Here is a 26,997-nt window from a genome sequence, read left to right as displayed (position 1 = left end):
GTTCTCAACTGTCCTACCTGGTTAAATAAAGGTGAGAAGAAAAGAAAAAAAAAAAATATATATATATATATATATATATCATCCAGGGCTCGAACCACCCAGTTTATAATTATATTTTTGTTCAGTATAACTCAGCTACCAGGAGGTGTGACTAAAAGCTGGTGACACAGTGCAGATTGTGTGTGTATGAGAATGTTATAGAAACAGATCATTTGTCTAGGAAACCTTTCCTTTGAGCTTTTGTGAGTGGCTAGCCCATGGCTAATTCTGGATATATAATGCTTATCTGCAAAAAGCCACAATTCTGAGTTTGTGTTGCAGCCCAACTGCAGTCCCTCCACTTGGTTTACATCTAGGAAGAATGAAGGAATAGTGCAACATCCCACGTAGACTCAAGATCCACTGCTGATCAATGCATCAGTCAAACACTGAACAGAGTCTCGGAACAAGCTAATGTTTAGTGACCTATACCTAATTTAATCAATGCTTTGAAATAGATGAAGCATCTGTATGGAAAAAGGGATGTGGCAAGACAGGTTCATAGAGTACACAGTGTACTGGAAAAAACAAATATATATACATACATAGAATAGAGTAAATCTCTACTGTATCATTGTTGCAATGAGAGTACTAGTCAGGACAACCTGCACAGTTCTACTAAACATAGAGAGGAAAAAACGACTGTTTCCCCAGTAATCACTTTACTTCTGTTGCACTTCTGTTGCTAGATGGCACATGTGATTTCAGGTTATCTTGTTAACGCTCTATAGCACATGATGTAAAGCCCTACTGGGACACGGACACACACACACAGGCACACACACACACACACACACACACACACACACACATACATACAGTTGAAGTCGGAAGTTAACACAGGTTGGAGTCATTAAAACTAATTTTTCAACCACTCCAAAAATGTCTTGTTCACAAACTATAGTTTGGCAAGTCGGTTAGGACATCTACTTTGTGCATGACAAAAGTCATTTTTCCAACAATTGTTTACAGACAGATTATTCCACTTATAATTCACTGTATCACAATTCCAGTGGGTCAGAAGTTTACATACACCAAGTTTACTGTGCCTTTAAACAGCTTGGAAAATTCCAGAAAAAGATGTCATGGCTTTAGAACTTCTGATTAATTAATTGACAACATTTGAGTCAATTGGAGGTGTACCTGTGGATGTATTTCAAGGCCTACCTTCAAACTCAGTGCCTCTTTGCTTGACATCATGGGAAAATCAAAAGCAAATCAAAAAAATTGTAGACCTCAACAAGTCTGGTTCATCCTTTGGAGCAATTTCCAAATGCCTGAAGGTACCACGTTCATCTGTACAGACATTAGTATAAACATCATGGGACCACGCAGCTGTCATACTGCTCAGGAAGAACACGCATTCGGTCTCCTAGAGATGAATGTACTTTGGTTTGAAAAGTGCAAATCATTCTCAGAAGAGCAAAGGACCTTGTGAAGATGCTGGAGGAAACAGGTACAAAAGTATCTATATACAGAGTAAAACGAGTCCTATATCGACAACCTGAAGAAGCCACTGCTCCAAAATCACCATAAAAAAAGCCAGACTACAGTTTGCAACTGCACACAGGGACAAAGATCATACTTTTTGGAGAAATGTCCTCTGGTCTGATGAAACAAAAATAGAACTGTTTGGCCATAATGACCATCGTTATGTTTGGAGGAAAAAGGGGGAAGCTTGAAAGCCGAAGAACACCATCCCAACCAGGAAGCACGAGGGTGGCAGCATCATGTTGTGGGGGGTACATTGCTGCAGGAGAGACTGGTGCACTTAACAAAATCGATGGCATCATGAGGCAGGAAAATTATATGGATATATTGAAGCAATATCTCAAGACATCAGTCAGGAAGTTAAAGCTTGGACGCAAATGGGTCTTCCAAATGGCCAATGACCCCAAGCATACTTCCAAAGTTGTGCCAAAATTGCTTAAGGACAACAAAGTCAAGGTATTGGAGTGGCCATCACAAAGCCCTGACCTCAATCCCATAGAAAATGTGTGGGCAGAACTGAAAAAGTATGTGGGAGCAAGGAGGCCTTACAAACCTGACTCAGTTACACCAGCTCTGTCAGAAGGAATGGGCCAAAATTCACCCAACTTATTGTGGGACGCTTGTGGAGGCTACCCGAAACGTTTGACCCAAGTTCCAAATCAAATCAAATTTTATTTGTCACATACACATGGTTAGCAGATGTTAATGCGAGTGTAGCGAAATCCTTGTGCTTCTAGTTCCGACAATGCAGTAATAACCAACAAGTAATCTAACTAACAATTCCAAAACTACTGTCTTATACACAGTGTAAGGGGATAAAGAATATGTACATAAGGATATATGAATGAGTGATGGTACAGGGCAGCATACAGTAGATGGTATCGAGTACAGTATATACATATGAGATGAGTATGTAGACAAAGTAAACAAAGTGGCATAGTTAAAGTGGCTAGTGATACATGTATTACATAAGGATGCAGTCGATGATATAGAGTACAGTATATACGTATGCATATGAGATGAATAATGTAGGGTAAGTAACATTATATAAGGTAGCATTGTTTAAAGTGGCTAGTGATATATTTACATCATTTCCCATCAGTTAAACAATTTAAAGGCAATGCTACCAAATACTAATTGAGTGTAAATCCTTCTCTCTATTATTATTCTGACATTTCACATTCTTAAAATAAAGTGGTGATCCTAACTGACCTAAGACAGGGAATTGTTACTAGGATTAAATGTCAGGAATTGTGAAAAACTGAGTTTAAATGTATTTGGCTAAGGTGTATGTAAATCATACACCAGGACACACACACACACACACACACACACACACACACACACACACACACACACACACACACACACACACACACACACACACACACACACACACACACACACACACACACACACACACACACACACACACGTTGTCCGGCACTGGACTATGTGACCAGAAAGATTTTAATTGACCATTAATTTGATAAATTTACCGAACCCACATTCGTTGGGTGGGTAACCCATTAAGGGCTTCCTCCGACGGTGCTCAGAATGACATTTAGATTATGGTAATTAATCTAATTAATCTGGGTTTATAAAAACACGTTTCACTCTAGCAGCAACAAGCTGAGGAGCTGCAGCAGCATCTCTAGCGCTTGTCTCAGGTGATACTCTGCTCAAAATAGTCTCTCTCTGTATGTTATGCACGTGTGATAAATAATATACATGAAGACTAATGAAAATACATAGGCGCCAATCTAATTCCACAAAATTATGCAAATGAACCTATAGACCGATAAGCAAGACAGTCAAATATATTTCCATCGACTGGCACTTACATCAGTGAATAAAAATGACTATTTTGCAATGGGATTCTTTTTTCTCCCGGTCAATTTGGCGGGCGGGTTTAAGGTCATGAAATATTGTGTGGATGAAGGACAGGTGGGTGGCAGGCAGGTTGAATAAAAATAAAACAATTAAAAATCCATAAATGTATAAATCTTGTGCAATTCATATAGGCTACATTGAGGTTTTTCTTTCATTGTTTTTATCTGGCATTAGTGTGTAGCCTAAGCATTAGGGCCTAACTGTAGCAGTGTAATTGCCCAGCGCTGTTGGGAACTTGAGGTAGTTCGAAAATCCAAAAAGTCAATACAAGTAAGTTGTGTCTAGTAAAATGTTTATGCCGGGTGCCAGGACTCTCCATTTAGAGATATCAGTATCAATACCGCCTGTCAGTGTGGACATTATCACATTATCTTATCTTGCAAGTATCCAAGTGCTGGCTCCATAGATGCATCTGTGAACACATACACAGTAACTTTTCTATTACCGATGGCAGTTAGGATAAGTGATATCTGACAAACAAACAGTTTGAACAGACTAAACCTACCTAAATCTGGTCCCCCCGTCGACGACTGTTGGTGAGCGGGCAAGAGGTGAGACTGGAGGTAAGGTCTTTGCCAGCAAGGCAGTGTAGATCAACTCCTGGCCCTTCATCAAAGATACTGGTTGGTAACACACAAACACAGAGCACTGATTGCATTATAAATGGTGGTTATGATTAGCATGGTGGAACTAACCTCATCAATGCATTCAACTTTCTTTTTCACTTCAGATATCATGATAGAATGGTAAACAGAGCAATCAGGCTGCTGCCACCTTGCTAGAAATTGAAATTATTTGGGCATGAACTTTTGAGTATGGCAACTGCAGGACATTACATTGGTTTTTGGTTAGAAAATGCTCATATTAACGGTTGTGGCAGTGGCTAACCCTAGGATGGATTGCAGTTGCTCCTTGTCCATAAGAAACAAACACTTAAATAAGTAATTCATTTGGGTGAACTATCCCTTTCAAATAGGACCGTAGAAAATCCTGATGTTTCCCAAATCCTGTGGTTTGAATATGTGATATTTAAGTTCTACAAACCACTTCACATTTAAGAGAAATGTAATGAATACCAATTTTCAGGTGGTTGAGACTGATTTGTAAAACCTTGCCATCTCCTTACTCTACATAGGCAAGATCTTTTGCATGTATGCCTACCATTTCTGCCTAGCAGCTTGTGCACAATACTGAAATGTCTAAACTGGATGAGGCAAGGGGCATTTAAATATAGCCTATATTCAACATTATCCATCAATGTTTACAAAAAGCCCTAAATCTATTTTTAAATAGATTATCAAAGACAAATAAAAGTTTGAGTTAAGGGGTTGTAAGTAAGCATTTCACTGTAAGGTCTATGTGACAAATTAAATTTGATTTGATTAGTAGTGTTCTTGCAAACTAATTAGTATATATTTTAACCCATTGAAGGGGATGGGAATTGTTCTAATGGCTTACAGTACCAGTTAAAAGTTTGGACACACCTACTCATTCAAGGGTTATTCTTTATTTGTACTATTTTCGACATCATATAATAATAGTGAAAACATCAAAACTATGAAATAACACATGAAATCATGTAGTAACCAAACAAAGTGTTAAACAAATCAAAATGTATTGTCAATGTAGACAGCCTTTGCCTTGATGACAGCTTTGCACACTCTTGGCATTCTCTCAAACAGCTTTATGAGGTAATCACCTGCATTTCAATTAACAGGTGTGCCTTGTTAAAAGTTAATCTGTGGAATTTCTTTCCTTCTTAATGCGTTTTAGCCAATTAGTTGTGTTGTGACAAGGTAGGGGTGGTATACAGAAGATAGCCCTATTTGGTAAATGACCAAGTCCATATTATGGCAAGAAACGCTCAAATAAGCAAAGAGAAACAACAGTTCATCATTACTTTAAGACATGAAGGTCAGCCAATACGGAAAAAATAAAGAACTTTGAAAGTTTCTTCAAGTGCAGTCGATTAAACCATCAAGTGCTATGGTGAAATTGGCACTCAAGAGGACCGCCACAGGAAAGGAAGACCCAGAGTTACCTCTGCTGCAGAGGATACAAGTGAATGAGAGTTAACTGCACCTCAGATTGCAGCCCAAATAAATTATCCAAAGTTCAAGTAACAGACACATCTCAACATAAAATGTTCAGAGGAGACTGCATGAATCAGGCCTTCATGGTCAAATTGCTGCAAAGAAACCACTACTAAAGGACACCAATATGAAGAAGAGGTTTGATTGGGCCAAGAAACAAGAGCAATGGACATTAGACCCGTGGAAATCTGTCCTTTGGTCTGATGAGTCCAAATTTGAGATTTTTGGGATGAGTTGGACCTCAGAGTGAAGGAAAAAGCAGCCAACAAGTGCTCAGCATATGTGGCAACTCTTTCAAGACTGTTGGAAAAGCATTCCTCATGAAGCTGGTTGAGAGAGTGCCAATAATGTGCAAAGCTGTCAAAGCAAAGGGTGGCTATTTTGAAGAATCTAAAATATATTTTGATTTGTTTAACACTTTTGGTTACTACATGATTCCATAGTTTTGATGTCTTCACTATTATTCTACAAATAATACAACAATTGTAAAGATAAAGAAAAACCCTTGAATGAGTAGGTGTGCCCAAACTTTTGACTGGTATTGTACATCAGCTATTGTGAAAGACCAAATAAATTAAACAAATAATACAATCTCTTGAAGATATGACATAAATCTGTACTTACATCCAACCCAAATTATATTTTAATGCATTGTCCCCCACTAAAATCAGTTCCACATTTGGGTAAAAAATCTGTTTGGGCAAAATCCTGTTCATAGTTAGACAAATAAGATCCTCCTACAGAAGTTCCTGCTGAATGGTCCCTTTTTGATGTTACAGCCTAATAAACCTAGTGCTAAATTGCCAATGACCAATTTAGGTGAATAATGTAGCTTATGGATCAGAGCTCATGCAAGTGGTGGATTAAATCACTAGTATCACGTGCTGACAAAAGGAAGCATTCTGCGACAGGGACAGGAGTAATATCAAATAGTTTTATACAAAGCAGCGCTACAAGTTGCCATGCTGCTTTTTTGAAAATATAGTTCATAAACTGTGTTCAACATAGAACAAACATGCCTGCCAAGTGTCATAACCCACCTCCTGTGATGATCTCAAGGATCAGGTTACAGTGGGTCCGCTCTACAGCGCGGGAAGTCTGCTGTTTTATGGAGGTCATGCAATACGCTGCCTCTGTGCTCTGTAGTGTTCGAGGTTGGAATGTGGAACACAGTTTACAGTGGTCCGTGGACACCTAAGTGACAGTCATGACGAAGATGTTTCATTTGGTGACCTCATGAAAGACAGGAGACCCACATTACTGTATCTCTGTTTGTGTACACTTTTCAATGATCAGATTTACATTTAGACGTTGGATAAAATGAATGAGTAAATATGAAACTATTTGTGAAAATATATAATGTGATGTTTAACCTTTTAAACGAGAGTATGGATTTTCATATACAGCTTAACTAGTCAATGGGCACACCCCGTGAGCCAGACAGTATATCAGGGGTCATGGAACCCCACTTTTCTACTCCAGAGTATAAAACTACCCGTGATGAAATTTACATTTCATGCCAAAGAGACACAGGGTAAGCCGGACGTCGCGAATGGTTAATAAGACTCGAAAACATGCTACATGTTAAATGGTTAAGAACTACAACTCCATACGGCTCAACACTGATACTATCGATCACTACAGAATAAGAGCAAATCCTAGACGTAGAATTACTAGTTTGCAGCTGGAAATTACATAAGTCTTGTATGAGAATACAGACAACCGCGGAAGCATCTGTCCTATGCAATTACCATCTGTATGCCGGACGTATCCATTACAACAGACACTATACAGAGCCGCTGAGAAAGCGAAAACTACGAAAGACATTGTGACTTCTGGGGAAGTTAACCAGAGACTCTCTGATGAACTGACTCTCCAGCAGACGGACCGGCGATTCCAACAGAGAAGACTACAACTTCCGGGTTGGAGCGAGCGGTCGCATCGCACTTCGCTCCGCAGGTAGTATAACTTTTTCATTACATTTCATTACATTTCATTATAGTACAACTGTTGATTGTCTAATCTTAGCAATTTCTTCTTAGCTAGCTACATAGCCGTCCTTGTATCAGAGATAATTGCATAATTATCGTATTTCGTCGCCCTAACGTAGCCTTCACTGCTATTCGCCCAGCAGCTAGCCAGCTAGCAAACGCCCACAGATTAGCATCACTGTAGTACTATTACACTCAACTGAACGACTTGATTAGTTTAGTGTTAGCTAGCTACATAGCTGTCTTTGTATCCAAGATAATTGTGTAGTTTAGAGTGTGTAGTCTTGGAGTGATTATCTTAATTTACCGAGGTTCGCTAGCCAGCTATTTGTCATCCTTAACGTAGGAGACTCTGCTAGCTAGCCAACAGCTAACAGCTAGCCAACGTCTACTGAATAGCACTCAACAACCCGGTCGCAGTCACAGGTAGTATCACATTTTCATTTCATTTCATTACAGTACAACGGTTTGATTTGTTTGATCGTAGCTAGCTACATAGCTAGCTACATAGCCGTCTTTGTATCAAAGATAATTGTGTAGTCTAGAGCGATTTTCTAGGTTAGCTAGCCAGCTATTGTCGTTCTTTTAACGCAACGTAACGTAAACAACACTGTTAGCTAGCCAGCTAGCCCCCGAATAGCAGCACTGCAGAAACTATTACACTCAACGGAACGACTTGATTAGTGTAGTGTCAACAACGCAGCTACTGCCAGCTAGCCTACTTCAGCAGTACTGTATCATTTTAATCAATAAGATTCTTGCTACGTAAGCTTAACTTTCTGAACATTCGAGACGTGTAGTCCACTTGTCATTCCAATCTCCTTTGCATTAGCGTAGCCTCTTCTGTAGCCTGTCAACTATGTGTCTGTCTATCCCTGTTCTCTCCTCTCTGTACAGACCATACAAACGCTCCACACCGCGTGGCCGCGGCCACCCTAATCTGGTGGTCCCAGCGCGCACGACCCACGTGGAGTTCCAGGTCTCCGGTAGCCTCTGGAACTGTCGATCTGCGGCCAACAAGGCAGAGTTCATCTCAGCCTATGCCTCCCTCCAGTCCCTCGACTTCTTGGCACTGACAGAAACATGGATCACCACAGATAACACTACCACTCCTACTGCTCTCTCTTCGTCCGCCCACGTGTTCTCGCACACCCCGAGAGCTTCTGGTCAGCGGGGTGGTGGCACCGGGATCCTCATCTCTCCCAAGTGGTCATTCTCTCTTTCTCCCCTTACCCATCTGTCTATCGCCTCCTTTGAATTCCATGCTGTCACAGTTACCAGCCCTTTCAAGCTTAACATCCTTATCATTTATCGCCCTCCAGGTTCCCTCGGAGAGTTCATCAATGAGCTTGATGCCTTGATAAGCTCCTTTCCTGAGGACGGCTCACCTCTCACAGTTCTGGGCGACTTTAACCTCCCCACGTCTACCTTTGACTCATTCCTCTCTGCCTCCTTCTTTCCACTCCTCTCCTCTTTTGACCTCACCCTCTCACCTTCCCCCCCTACTCACAAGGCAGGCAATACGCTCGACCTCATCTTTACTAGATGCTGTTCTTCCACTAACCTCATTGCAACTCCCCTCCAAGTCTCCGACCACTACCTTGTATCCTTTTCCCTCTCGCTCTCATCCAACACTTCCCACACTGCCCCTACCAGGATGGTATCGCGCCATCCCAACCTTCGCTCTCTCTCCCCCGCTACTCTCTCCTCTTCCATCCTATCATCTCTTCCCTCTGCTCAAACCTTCTCCAACCTATCTCCTGATTCTGCCTCCTCAACCCTCCTCTCCTCCCTTTCTGCATCCTTTGACTCTCTATGCCCCCTATCCTCCAGGCCAGCTCGGTCCTCCCCTCCCGCTCCGTGGCTCGACGACTCATTGCGAGCTCACAGAACAGGGCTCCGGGCAGCCGAGCGGAAATGGAGGAAAACTCGCCTCCCTGCGGACCTGGCATCCTTTCGCTCCCTCCTCTCTACATTTTCCTCTTCTGTCTCTGCTGCTAAAGCCACTTTCTACCACTCTAAATTCCAAGCTTCTGCCTCTAACCCTAGGAAGCTCTTTGCCACCTTCTCCTCCCTCCTGAATCCTCCTCCCCCCCCCCTCCTCCCTCTCTGCAGATGACTTCGTCAACCATTTTGAAAAGAAGGTCGACGACATCCGATCCTCGTTTGCTAAGTCAAACGACACCGCTGGTTCTGCTCACACTGCCCTACCCTGTGCTCTGACCTCTTTCTCCCCTCTCTCTCCAGATGAAATCTCGCGTCTTGTGACGGCCGGCCGCCCAACAACCTGCCCGCTTGACCCTATCCCCTCCTCTCTTCTCCAGACCATTTCCGGAGACCTTCTCCCTTACCTCACCTCGCTCATCAACTCATCCCTGACCGCTGGCTACGTCCCTTCCGTCTTCAAGAGAGCGAGAGTTGCACCCCTTCTGAAAAAACCTACACTCGATCCCTCCGATGTCAACAACTACAGACCAGTATCCCTTCTTTCTTTTCTCTCCAAAACTCTTGAACGTGCCGTCCTTGGCCAGCTCTCCCGCTATCTCTCTCAGAATGACCTTCTTGATCCAAATCAGTCAGGTTTCAAGACTAGTCATTCAACTGAGACTGCTCTTCTCTGTATCACGGAGGCGCTCCGCACCGCTAAAGCTAACTCTCTCTCCTCTGCTCTCATCCTTCTAGACCTATCGGCTGCCTTCGATACTGTGAACCATCAGATCCTCCTCTCCACCCTCTCCGAGTTGGGCATCTCCGGCGCGGCCCACGCTTGGATTGCGTCCTACCTGACAGGTCGCTCCTACCAGGTGGCGTGGCGAGAATCTGTCTCCTCACCACGCGCTCTCACCACTGGTGTCCCCCAGGGCTCTGTTCTAGGCCCTCTCCTATTCTCGCTATACACCAAGTCACTTGGCTCTGTCATAACCTCACATGGTCTCTCCTATCATTGCTATGCAGACGACACACAATTAATCTTCTCCTTTCCCCCTTCTGATGACCAGGTGGCGAATCGCATCTCTGCATGTCTGGCAGACATATCAGTGTGGATGACGGATCACCACCTCAAGCTGAACCTCGGCAAGACGGAGCTGCTCTTCCTCCCGGGGAAGGACTGCCCGTTCCATGATCTCGCCATCACGGTTGACAACTCCATTGTGTCCTCCTCCCAGAGCGCTAAGAACCTTGGCGTGATCCTGGACAACACCCTGTCGTTCTCAACTAACATCAAGGCCGTGGCCCGTTCCTGTAGGTTCATGCTCTACAACATCCGCCTCACACAGGAAGCGGCGCAGGTCCTAATCCAGGCACTTGTCATCTCCCGTCTGGATTACGGCAACTCGCTGTTGGCTGGGCTCCCTGCCTGTGCCATTAAACCCCTACAACTCATCCAGAACGCCGCAGCCCGTCTAGTTTTCAACCTCCCCAAGTTCTCTCACGTCACCCCGCTCCTCCGCTCTCTCCACTGGCTTCCAGTTGAAGCTCGCATCCGCTACAAGACCATGGTGCTTGCCTACGGAGCTGTGAGGGGAACGGCACCTCAGTACCTCCAGGCTCTGATCAGGCCCTACACCCAAACAAGGGCACTGCGTTCATCCACCTCTGGCCTGCTCACCTCCCTACCACTGAGGAAGTACAGTTCCCGCTCAGCCCAGTCTAAACTGTTCGCTGCTCTGGCCCCCCAATAGTGGAACAAACTCCCTCACGACGCCAGGACAGCGGAGTCAATCACCACCTTCCGGAGACACCTGAAACCCCACCTCTTTAAGGAATACCTAGGATAGGATAAGTAATCCTTCTCACCCCCCCCCCCTTTAAGATTTAGATGCACTATTGTAAAGTGACTGTTCCACTGGATGTCATAAGGTGAATGCACCAATTTGTAAGTCGCTCTGGATAAGAGCGTCTGCTAAATGACTTAAATGTAATGTAAATGTTGTAATGAGGTAGCTAGCACTAGCTACGCTAACATTAGCTAAAACTTTAGCTAGCCTGCCACACTAGGTAATGTTAGCTAGCCTGTAAATGGGATGATATTTTCATTTTGCACATCTTTTAGTTGCCTCATTAACTTATTTCTATATATTCTATATGAATTTCTAAACTTAAGTGTTGGTTTGAGTTTTTAAGTAATAGAAATTGAGCTGTTGACCTTGTCCTATATACATGGTGTAATACTGATGATCCCTAACTAGCCCTATAGGGATATCAAATGTCTAACCAAATTGACCATGGGTAGTAATATCTGGTTGCATGCAACTGCGCTCCGAATTGATGATTACTTCGGTGCTGCCAGCTGTGGGCAGGAATCACACTCAACTCACAGAAAACTATTGCAGTACTCTTCATTCTGTGACATACAATTTTTTCCTACCATCTTGAAATGTTCAGTTACAGATGAGACTGACTTTATAATAATCAATAGTATGGTTAGGGTGATTGGTTCTCCCTTTATTGCAACATGTTTGAGTAGTGCCAAATGTACTGCCTAGTAGGGAATTAATTTAAAATATTGTCTATCTGACATACTGTACGTTGTAACACATGGTTGCTGAATGTTTGGGAAAAATAGGATACAAATGTGTAATTTGAACCACTTCTGTAGAATGACCCAGATAACAATGTTTCAGCTAGCTTGCTAGCCTGCATTGGCTGTGTGTAGGTCTACTAGCATTAGCATAACATATAGCTTTGTCTAGGCTCGCTGCACAAAACCAATGGACCATGGAGGACTTCAGCTATACTGGATAACTGCCCCATATCATCTTATACCTTCACTCCTTCTTTCCCCTTTCTCGTCAATCTCTCCTTTATACTCTCCTTCCACTACCATTTATTTTCCTACAATAGCCTTTCTGGCTATTGTTTGTTTATCTCAATTATTTTATTTTCATTTATCCCTAGCCTTTACATGTCTCTCTTCTGTGCACATTTCTTGCTCCTCTCAATTACTATGCTGTGATTTATTGCAGAGTCAAATAAAATGTCTGTGTACATGCCTCGAGGCAGGAAATTAGCCTACTAAGTATTACTGAGGCACAATTTTCATACCTTTTCTGGCTGCTGATCTGACTTTTTTTCTCTTTTCTTTCCTGCTTAATTGCATTCTCTCTGTGTGTCTTACTCTACAGCTCTCTCCCCCTCTCTCTATATATAGCATTGGTCTGTCTCTTGATTGAGTAGCTCTATATTTCTCTCACTCCAATATTGTACCGTGTAGCGCTCCCTCTCTTTGGTTATTGCTTAAGGGAATGGTCTTTGAACAGGGCACTTAAACCTCGCTCTAATACACATGGGTCATTCTAGCGAAACTGACATTTGACCCAAGCATTCTCAAGTGTCATTTTTCAAGAAATGTGCTCTTGGATCACTGAGATTAGGATCTGTACTTATCTATTTCATAATTATTATTATTTGATTAGACATTATGCATTGTACCACAAATACCAACACAAAAAAGGGTAATTTTACAAGTTTTCCATGTCCTAAAATAATAATAAACAAATCAGTTTCTAATATATATTTTCACATGTTATTCAGGCCAAATAGTTAAATATTAGTTTCGACAGACCAGAGAATCTTGTTTCTCATGAAGTCTTGAGTCTTTCAGGTGCCTTTTGGCAAACTCCAAGCAGGCTGTCATGTGCATTTTACTGAGAAGGGGCTTCTGTCTGGCCACATTATCATAAGGGTCTGATTGGTGGAGTGCTGCAGAGATAGTTGTCCTTCTGGAAGGTTCTCCCATCTCCACAGAGGAACTTGGAGCTCTGTCAGAATGACCATTGGGTTCTTGGTCAAGGCCCTTCTCTCCCAATTGCTCCGTTTGGCCAGCTGTATAGGAAGAGTCTTGGCGGTTCCAAACTTCTCCCATTTAAGAATGGAGGAGGCCACTGTTCTTGGGGACCTTCAATACTGCAGACATTTTTTGGTACCCTTCCCCAGATCTGTGCCTCGCCACAATCCTGTCTCGGAGCTCTACGGACAATTCCTTCGACCTCATGGCTTGGTTTTTGCTCTGACATGCACTGTCAACTGTGGGACCTTATTGAGACAGGTTTGTGCCTTTCCAAATCAATTGAGTTTACTCCAACAATCAAGTTGTAGGTACATCTCAAGGATGATCAATGGAAATAGGATGAACCTAAGCTCAATTTCAAGTCTCATAGCAAAGGGTCTAAATAAGGTATTTCTGTATACATTTGCAAAGATTTTGAAAAATGTTTGAATACTTTCCAAATGCACTGTATACCCTCTAATATATCAATGGCAAGCTTACATTCATAGCTAGCCATTCGACATTGCTGGAATGTTGAAGTCAACAGAACTTTGACCTCTAGCGTACAGTTACGTTTTTGGATTGTACCACATTTCACACACACAGCTAGAACAGGGTTTTAAAAAGATTTATAGATACAGGACCATCACATGATTCACGTACAGTTGAAGTCAGAAGTTTACATACACTTAGGTTGGAGTCATTAAAACTTGTTTTCAACCACTCCACAAATGTCTTGTTAACAAACTATAGTTTGGCAAGCCGGTTAGGACATCTACTTTGTGCATGACACAAATAATTTTCCCAACAAATATTTACACAGATTATTTCACTTAACATTTACTGTATCACAATTCCAGTGGGTCAGAAGTTTACATACACTAAGTTGACTGTACCTTTAAACAGTTTGGAAAATTACAGAAAATGCTGTCATGGCTTTAGAAGCTTCTGATAGGCTAATGGCCATCATTTGAGTCAATTGGAGGTGTACCTATGGATGTATTTCAAGGCCTATCTTCAAACTCAGTGCAAAAGAAATCAGCCAATTACTTGAAAGTAATTTCCAAACGCCTGAAGGTACCACGTTCATCTGTACAAACAATAGTACGCAAGCATAAACACCATGGGACCATGCAGCCATCATACCGCTCAGGAAGGAGACGCGTTCAGTCTCCTAGAGATTAATGTACTTTGGTGCGAAAAGTGCATATCAATCCCAGAACAACAGCAAAGGACCTTGTGAAGATGCTGGAGGAAACAGGTACAAAAGTATCTATATCCACAGTAAAGAGTCCTATATTGACAACCTGAAAGACCGCTCAGCAAGGAAGAAGCCACTGCTCCAAAACCACCATAAAAAAGCCAGACTGCGGATTTGCAACTGCACATGGGGACAAAGATCGTACTTTTTGGAGAAATGTCCTCTTGTCTGATGAAACAAAAATAGAACCATTTGGCAATAATGACCATTGTTATGTTTGGAGAAAAAAAGGGGGAGGCTTGCAAGCTGAAAAACACCATCCCAACCGTGAAGCACGGGGGTGGCAGCATCATGTTGTGGGAGTGCTTTGCTGCAGGAGAGACTGGTGCACTTCACAAACTAGATGGCATCATGAGGGAGAAAAATTATGTGGATATATTGAAGCAATATCTCAAGACATCAGTCAGGAAGTTAAAGCTTGGTCGCAAATGGGTCTTCCAAATGGACAATGACCCCAAGCATACTACCAAAGTTGTGGCAAAATGGTTTAAGGACAACAAAGTCAAGGTATTGGAGTGGCCATCACAAATTCCTGACCTCAATCCCATAGAAAATGTGTGGGCAGAACTGAAAAAGCCTGTGCAAGCAAGGAGGCCTACAAACCGGACTCAGTTACAGTAGCTCTGTCAGGAGGAATGGGCGAAAATTCACCCAACTTATTGTGGGAAGCTTGTGGAAGGCTACCCGAAATGTTTGACCCAAGTTAAACAATTTAAAGACAATGCTACCAAATACTAATTGAGTGTATGTAAACTTCTGACCCACTGAAAAAGTGAAAATAAAATAAAATGGTGATCCTTTACTGACCTAAGACAGGGGATTTTTACTAGGATTAAATGTTAGGAATTGTGAGCGCTGAGGAAACTTTACGCACTTAGCCAAATGATTCTGAATCTTTGTTGCATTCTTCACATATTATTTGGCACAGTATTTGCAAATGTACACAGCTCTCTACATTAGCTGCAGTGAAATGTCTCCACACATCAGATAGTGCCTGTGGCACAATTACAAAACATTTTGTAAAAAAACAAAAACTAATATAATTCCATGTACAAATAAATAGTTAAGAAATTAGATTAAACAACTCCTTGGTAATGTTTTAAAATGAAACATGTACGGAAACAGGTGAATTAGCACGCAGTTAGCAGGCTCAAGCAAGCTAAAACTAACTAGCAAAAACTAACTAGCAGAAATTGTTAACAAGTTAGAAATGATTTAAACACACTTTGTTGTAGGCTACCATTTACTAGTTAAATATACTGCCCCCGTTGGAGAAAGTGCGTACCCATAGTAAACTGAAAATATTTTTTCCCAAAATTGCTAATATATGCATATAAAAATTATTATTGAATAGAAAACACTCTAAAGTTTCTAAAACCGTTTAAATTATGTCTGTATGTAAAGCAGAACTCTCAGGGCAGCCTTTCTCCCAAATTCTCTCTTGTGAAGAGAAAAGTTGGGTCAACTTTGACGTCATGGCCCCCACCCTTCCCAGGCAGATACGGATCCAGGAACAGTCTCTATCTGTTCAGCGCGATGTCAGCTTTCAAATGGCACGTTCATTGTGAGAATCCCACGAGCCCTGCATGTTTGGCGGGCGAAATTGCTCGTGTCCCTCTGAAAAACAGGCACTCTTTTGCGCGCGGCCGATTTGGAGTACGTCTTTTTCCATGATCCAGCATTTGAAGCCGGATTGTCTGTTCGCGCTGATCTTTGTTCTACATGCTAAAAACATCATAAAGCTCGATTTTTCACATTGTTTGACCAGTTTAGTGGACATATAATATGTAAATTGGAAGTTTTGATGCGCAAGAGTGCTGGACCAGAAGTCATTTTGGATGCATTTCAGCCGAAGCTGTTAACATGTGCTAATACAGAGATACACAACGTGAAACCAAACGATGTATTGGGTAAGTATGACTCCTTCTACGTCTTCTGATGGAAGAACATCAAAGGTAAGGGAATATTTATGTGGTTATTTGGTGTTTCTGTGGACTCCAAACATAGAGGAGACATACTGCTAATATCTGAGCGCTGACTCATAGTATAGCCCAGTGAACGATGTCTGTAACGTTAAAAATAAATGTAATACAGAGGTTGCATTAAGAAGAAGTGTATCTTTGTAAATATATGTAGAACATGTATATTTAGTCATGTTTATTGCTTGTTATCTGACGTTATCTGTCGGAGCTATCATCATTTCTCCTGACATTTGAGTAGCATTTTTTGAAATGTCGTCATTGTAAACCGAGATTTATGGATATAAATGGCATATTATTGAAAAAAAAAAAAATGTACTGTGTAACATGTAATATTACTGTCATCTGATGAAGATTTTCAAAAGGTTAGTGAATTATTTATTTTTTAATCCTATTTTTACATTTTATTTTTTTCTGGGACAAAATGGCCGCCGCTTGCCTTTTGTTTCGGTGGTTATCTAATATAAATATGTGCTATGTTTTTGCTGTAAAACATTTTAGAAATCTGACTTGCTGGGTAGATTAACAATATGTTTATCTTTCATTTGAGCTATTGGACTTGTTAATGTGTGGAGGTTAAATATTTTTAGGAATATTTTTGCGTTCCATGCGCCACCTTCCAGCTGAACGTGGGGGGGGGGGGTGTTCCCAAATTGGAACCCTAGTCCCCTTCTGGTTATAACAAAAAATCATGTTATATAAAATATATTCACTCCACCCAGTATTGTAATCAAAACTTACCAGAAAGCATGTAGTCCTTGGCTCAGACAGTTTAGTAGTGTGGGCTCAATAGGATCTCATTAGTATGCAAGATCTTGAGAATCAGCTATACATGTGATGGAAGAATGCATTATGCATGCAGAGGTTTGCCACAAGACCTAGAATTGCCTTATGTGTATCCCACAAAAAAAGGTTCACTGTTATAAGCAAAAATGTTTTAGCAAAATTCCCCAAATTCCAGGGCTTAACTTCCCATGGAAATTTCCGGATATTTACCAGAAAGTTTCTGACCTTTTGCAACCCTAGCTACTACTACCAGGTGCTTCTGCTGCCTCTACTCTGGAACAGGAGCAATGACTCCCAGGCAGCTGCCCTGGCCAATGGGTTGGTTTGGTGGCTAGTCAGTCCACTCAGCCTGCATGCCTGGCAGCTTTTATAAATGGGGCATGCCCAAAACCCCTGCCTGGCTGCATCACCACCCAAACACACAGTGCAGGGAATCCTCTTCCCCTAGCTGGGGTGGCAGGTAGCCTAGTGGTTAGAATGTTGGGCCAGTAATTGAAAGGTTGCTGGATCGAATCCCTGAGCTGACAAGGTAAAAATGTCGGCCTACCTGAGAACAGTGGGTTGTCATTGTAAATAAGAATTTGTTTTTAACGGACTTGCCTAGTTAAATAAAGGTTACATGAAAAAAATTAAAGCTGCAACCGGAGTGTCTGAAAAAGAGAGATTAGAGATCAAGCTGCAAAGAGAGAGACTGTTGAGTGAGAGAGAGATAAGAGTTAGAGAAGCTAATAGAGTTTTTACTATAAGAAGAGAGAGAGAGAGAGACCAGACAATACAGAACATACAGATGGATCTGCGTCCCAAATGGCACACTATTCCCTTTATAGTGCACGACTTTTGATCAAGATCATATAGTAGTGCACTATATAGGAAATTGGGTGCCATTTGGGATGCAGCCAGTGCATAGATACCTATATTGTTCTCCAGGGGGAGGTGACTGGGAAAGGAAGGACAGAGGTTGTGTGGTGGAGGGTCTCTGGTTTCCTTATAGACATAATCTTTTTATTTTTTTACCTTTATTTAACCAGGCAAGTCAGTTAAGAACAAATTCTTATTTCCAATGACAGCCTAGGAACAGTGGGTTAACTGCCAGATTTGTACCTTGTCAGCTCGGGGGTTTGAACTTGCAACCTTCCGGTTACTAGTCCAACACTCTAACCACTAGGCTACCTTGCCGCCCTTGCATGACCGCGAACAACGTTCTTCAAAAGGCGAGGCAGCACTGGCCTTTTATAGGGCCCCTGAAAACCGTGCCCCCCTACACAATCAATGGACATGAAAGACCCTGAGTGTACACAGTGATTGCAAAGGCAATATCGGCAGCAATATGGGGATAGGTATGTGGGAGGAAGCAGAAAGCACACCAAACCTCGGAGCTAACCTTGCATGTTTGGAAACACTAACGTTGAATTTATGTTTTGAAAATCTTGCTCTCTCAGGCATCGGAAAAAACACAACCACAACATACAGTCAAACTTTACCCATACACACCTCTAACACCCACCCCCCCCAGTCCAGTTGTAAAGTGTTAACAAGTGAGCCTAACCATGTCTAAGATTCTCTACTTCACTTTGTCTGTCTTCCACATCTCATCCGCACAGATAGGCAGAGGTGTAATGCGTGTGTGTGTGTGTTTGTAGGGGAGTAATCAACAACTTGTTGTGTTTGTTAATTAAGGTTGAGGCATTCCAAATGGGTTAAAGTTGAATCCCCAGACTACAGGCAGACATCACGCCTCCCGCTGTCAGTGTGTCAGCACGGTAACAAGCTGCAATCAGTGGGTCATCCTTACAGAGAACAGACAATATATTAATTCTCAGTAGTAAATACTGGTAGAAATTAAGGACAGGTTAGTAGACAGGACTCTTTTAGCAATTACATTTACTTATCATACTTAAGTATCAAAAGTAAAAGCATACATAATTTCAAATTCCTTATATTAAGCAAACCATATTGCCGATTTTCTTCATTTACTGATAGCCAGGGGGACACTCCAACACTCAGACATAATGTACTAACCAAGCATGTGTGTTTAGTGAGACCACCAGATCAGAAGCAGTAGGATGACCAAGCATGTTCTCCTGATAAGTGCGTGAATTGGACCATTCCTGTCCTGCTAAGCATTCAAAATGTAGCAAGTAGTTTTTGGGTGTCAGGGAAAATGTACGGAGTAAAAAATACATAATTTTCTTTCGGAATGGAATGAAGTAAAAGTAGTCAAAAATATAAATTGTGAAATATAGTATAGATACCCCCAAAAACGACTTAAGTAGTACATTAAAGTATTTTTACTTGAGTAGTTTACATCACTGATCTTTATCAATCAATCCAACTTTATTATAAAGCGGAGACATTACTAGGGGAATTTACGAAAGGTAAAAAAGTGTCACTGGTCGCATTGGTTATTGTTTCTGTAATTTTTATGAAAAGGAGACTAAATCCGCTGGGCCAATTGTGAGCCGCCCTATGGGACTCCCAATCACGGCCGGTTGTGATACAACCTGGAATTGAAACAGTGACGCTTCTAGCACTGAGTGCCTTAGAACGCTGTGCCACTCGGGAGCTGTTCTATTGTGCGTGCAATGATGTACAACAGTGTTGGTTGTTTAGCTTAAAGTAATGTCTTTGTTGTTGTAATGTCGCAAACCAACGTGTCAGTTTCACCCCAACGGATTCCAACTTCAGGAAAGGCATTGCCAATTTTTTTATGTGTTGGGGATGCTGCATGTCATTAAAATTGTGAAATACTTCTAGTTCTGTGGACACGTCAACAACTGGACATCAATGGCAGATTTCCAAACTTGAAGCTGAAGTTTATCATGTGTGATGGGTATGAAACTGAGGCTTGGAGGGAATAGAAGCCAGACCTGTTGGCTGGTGCTAGGCAGACCAGGCCTGCTATTAAAATATGGGCTGCTCTCAGACTTGATATACTGTACATGCTGGTTTCTGACTTGATATAGTGCGTGGGTGTGAATTCTTGTTCGCCATGCATCCATCAGTCTGTCTGATAAGTCGACAGAGCCGTGAAGCTAACACTTGTTCGCCATGCATCCATCAGTCTGTCTGACAAGTCGACAGAGCCGCGAGGCTAACATTTGATGAACTTTATGGCTCCGTAAAGGGATAGTTCACTACAGAATCAAAGTTCTTTCAGACTTTTTAGGATCTCAAACGTTGAGATGAGTTCCACACCATCTGTTGTGTATATCCAGCTATAATCCTCAATCCCAAATAAATGGGAAATATAGGCACCATTTAAAATGTTAGATTTTTCCCCCCTTTATTTCACTTCTTATGGCTTGGGGGCAGTATTTCGACGTCTGGATGAGAAGCGTGCTCAAAGTAATACATATGCATATAATTGGTAGATTTGGATAGAAAACTCTCTAAAGTTTCCAAAAACTGTTATAATAATGTATGTGAGTAAACCAGAACTGATATGGCAGGCAAAAACCTGAGGTAAATTCATCCAGGATGTGGGATTTTTTTGATGTGGGTACTTTCAATTGAATGCCTATAGAGTATCGAATGGGTTTGGACCCAGATTGCTGTTCCTATGGCTTCCACTAGATGTCGACAGTCTTTAGACATTGTTTCAGGCTTGTTTTCTGAAAAATGAAGAAGAATGAGACCTTTCTCTTAGTGGACTGTAGAATCATGCAGTGCTGGTTTGCGAGCATGACCGAGTGCGCGCCCTTCGTTCTGTTTCCTTTCTATTGAATACGCTATTGTCCGGTTGAAATATTATCGATTATTTAAACAATTGACAACCTGAGGATTAATTATAAACATTGTTTGACATGTTTCTACAAACTTTACCGGTACTATTAGGATGTATTCGTCTGCATGTTTTGACTGCCTTTGAGCCAGTGGATTACTGAACAAAACGCGCCAACAAAATGGAGCTTTTGGGATATAAGGAGGGACTTTAATCGAACAAAACCAGCATTTATTGTGTAGCTGGGACTCTTGTGACTGCAACCATATGAAGATCTTCAAAGGTAAGTGATTAATTTTAATCGCTATTTCTGACTTTTGTAATTCCTTTACTGTCCGCCGTAAAGCCTTTTTGAAATCTGACAAAGCGGCTGGGTTAACAAGAAGTTAATCTTTAAACCGATGTATAGCACTTGTATTTCTGATGAATGTTTATTATGACTTTCTGTATTTTGAATTTGGCGCTCTGCAATTTCACTGGATGTTGTAGAGGTGGGTTGCTAGCGGAACGCCTGCACCAGAAAGGTTAACCAGGTAGGCCAGTTGAGAACAAGTTCTCATTTACAACTGCGACCTGGCCAAGATAAAGCAAAGCAGTGTGACAAAAACAACAACAACACAGAGTTACACATGGGATAAGCAAATGTACAGTCAATAACACAATAGAAAAATCTATGTATAGTGTGTGCAAATGTAGTAAGATTAGGGAGGCAAGGCAAAAATAGGCCATAGTGGCGAAATAATTACAATTTGGTATCAACACTGGAGTGATAGATGTGCAGATGATGATGTGCAAGTAGAGATACTGGGGTGCAAAAGAGCAACAACAAAAAATAACAATATGGGGATGAGGTAGTTGGGTGTGCTATTTACAGATGGGCTGTGTACAGATAAGCTGCTCTGACAGCTGATGCTTTAACGTTAGTGAGGGAGATAAGTCTCCAGCTTCAGTGATTTTTGCAATTTGTTCCAGTCATTGGCAGCAGAGAACTGGAAGTAAAGGTGGCCAAAGGAGGTGTTGGCTTTGGGGATGACCAGTGGAGGGTGTGCTATGGGTGTGCTATGGGTGGGTGCTGCTATGGTGACCAGTGAGCTGAGATAAGGCAGGGCTTTACCATGCAAAGACTTACAGATGTCCTGGAGCCAGTGAGTTTGGCGATGAATACGTAGCGAGGGCCAGCCAACGAGAGCATACAGGTCGCAGTGGTGGGAAATTATGACATAAGATATACAGCCTCATCCACACAACAGATGGCATGGGTCATGCCATGAACTCATCTCAAACATTTCACCCCTTTCAGGGCCTCAATAAACATTCATTTTGGCATGAACTGTTCCTTTAAATCAGGAATCTGACTGACTACAGGCCAAATGTCATAATGGAGCATGAAGGTTTACTTTAACTATACTGTAGGTCTATCTGTGGAACAATCCAGTGCTCATGACCACGGCCACGACCAGGGCTAGACCAGTCAGTATTATTTCAGAGCAGTGGTGTGGTGGGCGGAATATTCCACAGGGTTCCGGAGTGTGTTTGGCCTGAAACTCCCCAGCAGCCGCAGCAGTAGAGCAGTAGGCCCCAGGTGGGATTTATGAAGTGTTGAGAATGTTTTGCTCTCAAACCCCGATGCAGGCCAGGCCATCTGGGAGCAGTCTACACCTCGCTGGTGCCTCAATGGTGCCTCGCCCTCCATCACTCCCTCCATCCACCCAAAGAACACTCAGTGTATCTAATGTACAGGGAGGGAGCCTGGTTTAGGGTAGGAGACCGGATGTTAATGAGTTGAAGACCATGCCCTCTTTTCACGAGCCACAAGGCCCCCCACAAACACAATAACAATCTCCATCTGGCCCAGGCAGGCTGTCACATTCCTTCCCCAAAACACCCAGCCCATCTCTACCCAATAGAGACTGGACTGTTACATTCGGTACTTCTGTCAAATATGTCTAAAGAGATTGAGAGGATCAAGTCCACAGCCCATTTATAGTGCGAAGAGCAAAGCCTGATCCACTTACTCATTCATTGCCAGAGCTGTCTGGGCTGCATTTGCTCCCCAGTCCCAATTCATGCTGCACAGAATTGACACACTTGAATAATGCAACACGGCATGTAGAAATGTAGAAGCTGTTCATTAATGTTTTCACAAAACAATGTCCTTACAGGCCAGAACACATTACAATGCAAGAAGATCCCGGTAGTTAATTGTAGGCCAACTTTCCTTCTCTTTAAAGTTTCCAATAAAATAAGTCCTAAATGGAAGTGATTATTTGTCATCTGTAGCCCCTTGAAATCAGCTAAAACAAGCTCAATAAAAATCCATGCATGCACATACTGCTATTGAATAATATGCACTGACCTGTATTGTAAAGTATTGTGAATAGACAGACCTAGGCTACCTTTTGATTTACTCAGTTTATCATTAGAGACTTACCATTCAAATAAATGATTAGCATTATGCTGTTTTGCAATTAGATTGGTAAAACTAAAAGTAACATTTATTGTATAATTGATTCAATTAATGCATACATGGCTGCCTCAATAATTGACAGAAAAATGTTCAATTGGAATGAAAGAGCAGTAGCTGAGTTTTTTTGTCTGGATCAAGTGCCATTCTGTGACATTGGCTAATGCGCCTTCTTTTTTGTGTGGTATTGTTTTGGTATTGAATAGTGCAATACTAAACCTGGTGTAGGTATCCAAGTCAAAATTCTGGTATCGTGACAACACTAGTTGTAGGGATATAGGCAAGTGTCATAGATTCTCCAGGCGACCTGCTTGTCGTCTCTGACTGGTAACATTGATCTGTATGATGAAAGCATCTACCTTTAACCCGGTTTGCACTCTGTAGTCTGGACACACGCTGAGCTTCAGCAGGCACGGACACACACACACAGAGACAGACACTGACGATACCAGTACCACAATATTATTTCCATGCCAAAAAATGTAAACGCGAAGCATACCAAACTCTTTGGTCCTTCAAAAACCTGCTGCTTGTAAAATAAACACGTGAGTATGGATGACAACATAATGTTTGTTTCCAACATTAGGGATGTTTTCCCCAAAAAAAGTTACATACACTTTGTGTTTTGTTTCCTTGCCATGATACTAACAAGTATCATAATACTGGTATAGTCCCGGCCCTAACACATGCAGACAGACAGACGGACACAAACGCACACACAGATGCGAGCACACACAGATGCGAGCACACACAGAAGCACACATGCTAGCACGCTCACAAACACACAAACACATAGTTCCGTAAGGTGAACTCTCCATGGCAGGAGCCTCTCTGATTGGTCGGCCTAGGGTTCTGGTTTCTGATCTTGTCTTAGACTATGACGCACAACAGTCAAACATCAACTCCGAGGTGTGTCCACACCAAATGTGCCAGATGTGCCAATGTGTCAGCAGTGGGATATAGCCATAGCCCAACAAACAAACAATCCGGAGTGCACTAGCACAGCCATGTTAAAAGGCATACAGAAAAGGGCTCGAACAAAGGACCAGGTCGAGTATTCATAAAGAGTGCTGATCTTGGATCAGTTTAACCTTTAAGAGATCATAATGAATAGGATTATATGGAAAAGGAGGACCTGATCCTCCATCAGCATTCCTACTAAGAGATGCTTTTGAACATTTCCATTTTTGTTCAGTTGGACCAGTCACTTCGATCTCAGACAGTCTAGCTCCCTCCTCCACTTTGAATCTCTCTCCCAGAAACCCTCACGCCACCTGGCGGGTCAAGGAGGATTAGCCAATCAAAGGGTCAGAGGTACAGGGAGCTTCCAGTGGATTAACGCCACAGCCAGACAACACACAAGAGGCAGTGGATGGACTGGTTTACTCAGGCTACTCATGTTGGGAAATAAATTATTCGACCGCGTTTTGAGAAACTCCTTGACTCAAGAGCACCTTATTAAGAGCACCCTAACTCTATACCATAAACCTTGAGATAACCTTGCCCCTACTCCTCAAATTCCATGTGCAGATACGAATATAAAAGAGCTGAAGCTCTGAGCTATCCAACCAGGCCCTATTCCTACTACTTCTGTTGTTTCACCCACTGCATCATAAGGCGGCGAGAAAGGGCCAAGTGGGAAGGAACCAGAGAACTCACCTGTGGATTGTTCTGATCACCGCGCTCTGCTGGGTATTACTGTTCTTCTTACAGCCCTTTCCTCGTGGTGAGCTATTATTGGCCGATGATGCAACCCAGGCTCCCTTATTAGTCCATCTCAGCCCCTAATGCAGCGCGCTCCTCTTAAGTTCCCCAAACCATTCAGGCCTGCCGCTGTGCTGTTTAATGTAAGTGACTGTCCCCCAAGCATGCAGCTTTCTGGTTTTGACTGCCTCCCAGGCGTGCCATTTTCCTGGGTCTGAAGATGTGATGCTGCCACCCAGGCAAACTGTTTCAGGCTCTTTCCGTGTTGGTTTTTGGCAGCAACCCACTAGATCGGCAAGCCCTGGGTCTCAAAGCCTCTGAGACGTGCATCACCGCTCTGTCCTTGTCTACCTCCCGAAAAGGTGCTTTCCAGTGGATCAGTCTGCCTGCACCTGTAAGACACACACAGATTAGTAGGGTTTGACATAAACACAAAGAAGCCGATTGAGTACGAAACACCTTCAAACTCACAGGGCAGACTATCAGCGGACTTGTTTCCGGAACACAGATTAAGCCTAGCATTTATCATCCAATCCCTATCTGCTCTAGCAGCCGCTAATACCTGCATGACTGGTTTGAAATCTGATAAATGAATAGTTCTTGCTCAAAAGAACACACACATATTCACTCACACACTGGCCTATACGCCACATACAGTTGAAGTCGGAAGTTTACATACCTTAAGGGAACATTTTGACATTTGCTGTATGGTTAGTGAGAAAGTCCATATTGCAAATGTACGGTCCCTTACTAGACGTCCGAAAACGTTTGTAAAATTTGCGGTCGGCGTCGGGCCGTGCAGTAGGGCCGGACCTACCGGGAAGTCATCAAACGAACTTTCTCGGACATTCGGTTTCCGTTTTATAAAATAATCACATTTTGGTCATTTTTCCGCTGTCCCGGAAAATCCCACAAGAGGGCATAAGCAATCATATTGCAATTGTACAAAACATCACGAATCACGACGGGGCCTTATCTCCAAAACGGAAAATATTTTGAAGCCGAAACTTGGTGAGTGTAGGTTTGGCATAATGGGCAGTTGGCCCCGAACAAGATGGCGTCTAGGCCTCAACGGTTTTTGAGTTATGGCCATTTCTCTGGGATTAAAGGTCCAAAATGAAAATAGAGAAATTATTTTTCCACTTCATGTCAAAGTCAAGGAGCCTCCTGTGTCAATAAAAAAAGAACCAGCCATTTATCTATCGTCATTTAAGAGAAATCGTACAATGACAAATTGGTGATGTTCAAAGATAGGTGTTGTTTTTTTTCAACAGTTACAGATCCAGTTGCAGGGTGTTCATACGAATCTTTTTGAGGTGTGCTGCGGAGCTCTGCGAGATTTCTGTGATTTTCGATGATTTTCTGATGATTTTCTGAAATAACACACACTCACTAAACCCTCCGTAAATAACTCAGTTCTTAACCTAAAGACTTAAAACTCAGGATTCTGTAAAGGCATACCCCAATCAGGATACAACCGAAAGTGCCTTAAATGGTGTCATAGTGGCAGTTTCCAAGGGTTAAAAAGGTCAGATCTTTTAAAAACTTAATATGTGTGATTAGGCAACCCCCATAAACTGTAAGTCAGTCATTTCTCCCAACAGATGTCAAAGAAAAGCTCTCTCTCACACACACACACACAGACACACACACACAGCAAGGATGGAGTGACAAAGTGCGGTGCTTAAAGACACACAGAGCCTGCAATGGCATTTCCATATTCTCTAGGCCGTGCCGAGTTCAATGAGATGCCCCGCTTGACCGTAGCTCGCTCGTTCTAAGCGCAGCGACCATTAGAAAAGTAG

General features: G+C 42.3%; 1 protein-coding gene across 3 annotated transcripts in view; it reads right to left on the bottom strand.

Annotated features, from left to right (window-relative positions):
• The window catches only part of LOC118358974 (thyroid hormone receptor alpha-like), a 96,533-nt gene that overhangs the window by 19,474 nt on the left and 50,062 nt on the right, over positions 1 to 26,997 (bottom strand). For 2 of the 3 annotated variants that reach the window (XM_052480279.1, XM_035737050.2), the window contains exons 2-3: positions 25,148 to 25,584; positions 3,929 to 4,043 (exon numbers count right to left, since the gene is read on the bottom strand). The gene's annotated coding sequence lies outside the window, so the exon portion shown is untranslated. The remainder of the gene's footprint in view (positions 1 to 3,928; positions 4,044 to 25,147; positions 25,585 to 26,997) is intronic. The other variant, XM_035737051.2, reaches the window with a different exon arrangement.

This window comes from Oncorhynchus keta, chromosome 26 (assembly GCF_023373465.1).
Source record: "Oncorhynchus keta strain PuntledgeMale-10-30-2019 chromosome 26, Oket_V2, whole genome shotgun sequence".
Lineage (NCBI taxonomy): Eukaryota > Metazoa > Chordata > Actinopteri > Salmoniformes > Salmonidae > Oncorhynchus > Oncorhynchus keta.
This window is presented reverse-complemented; position numbering and strand designations above follow the sequence as displayed.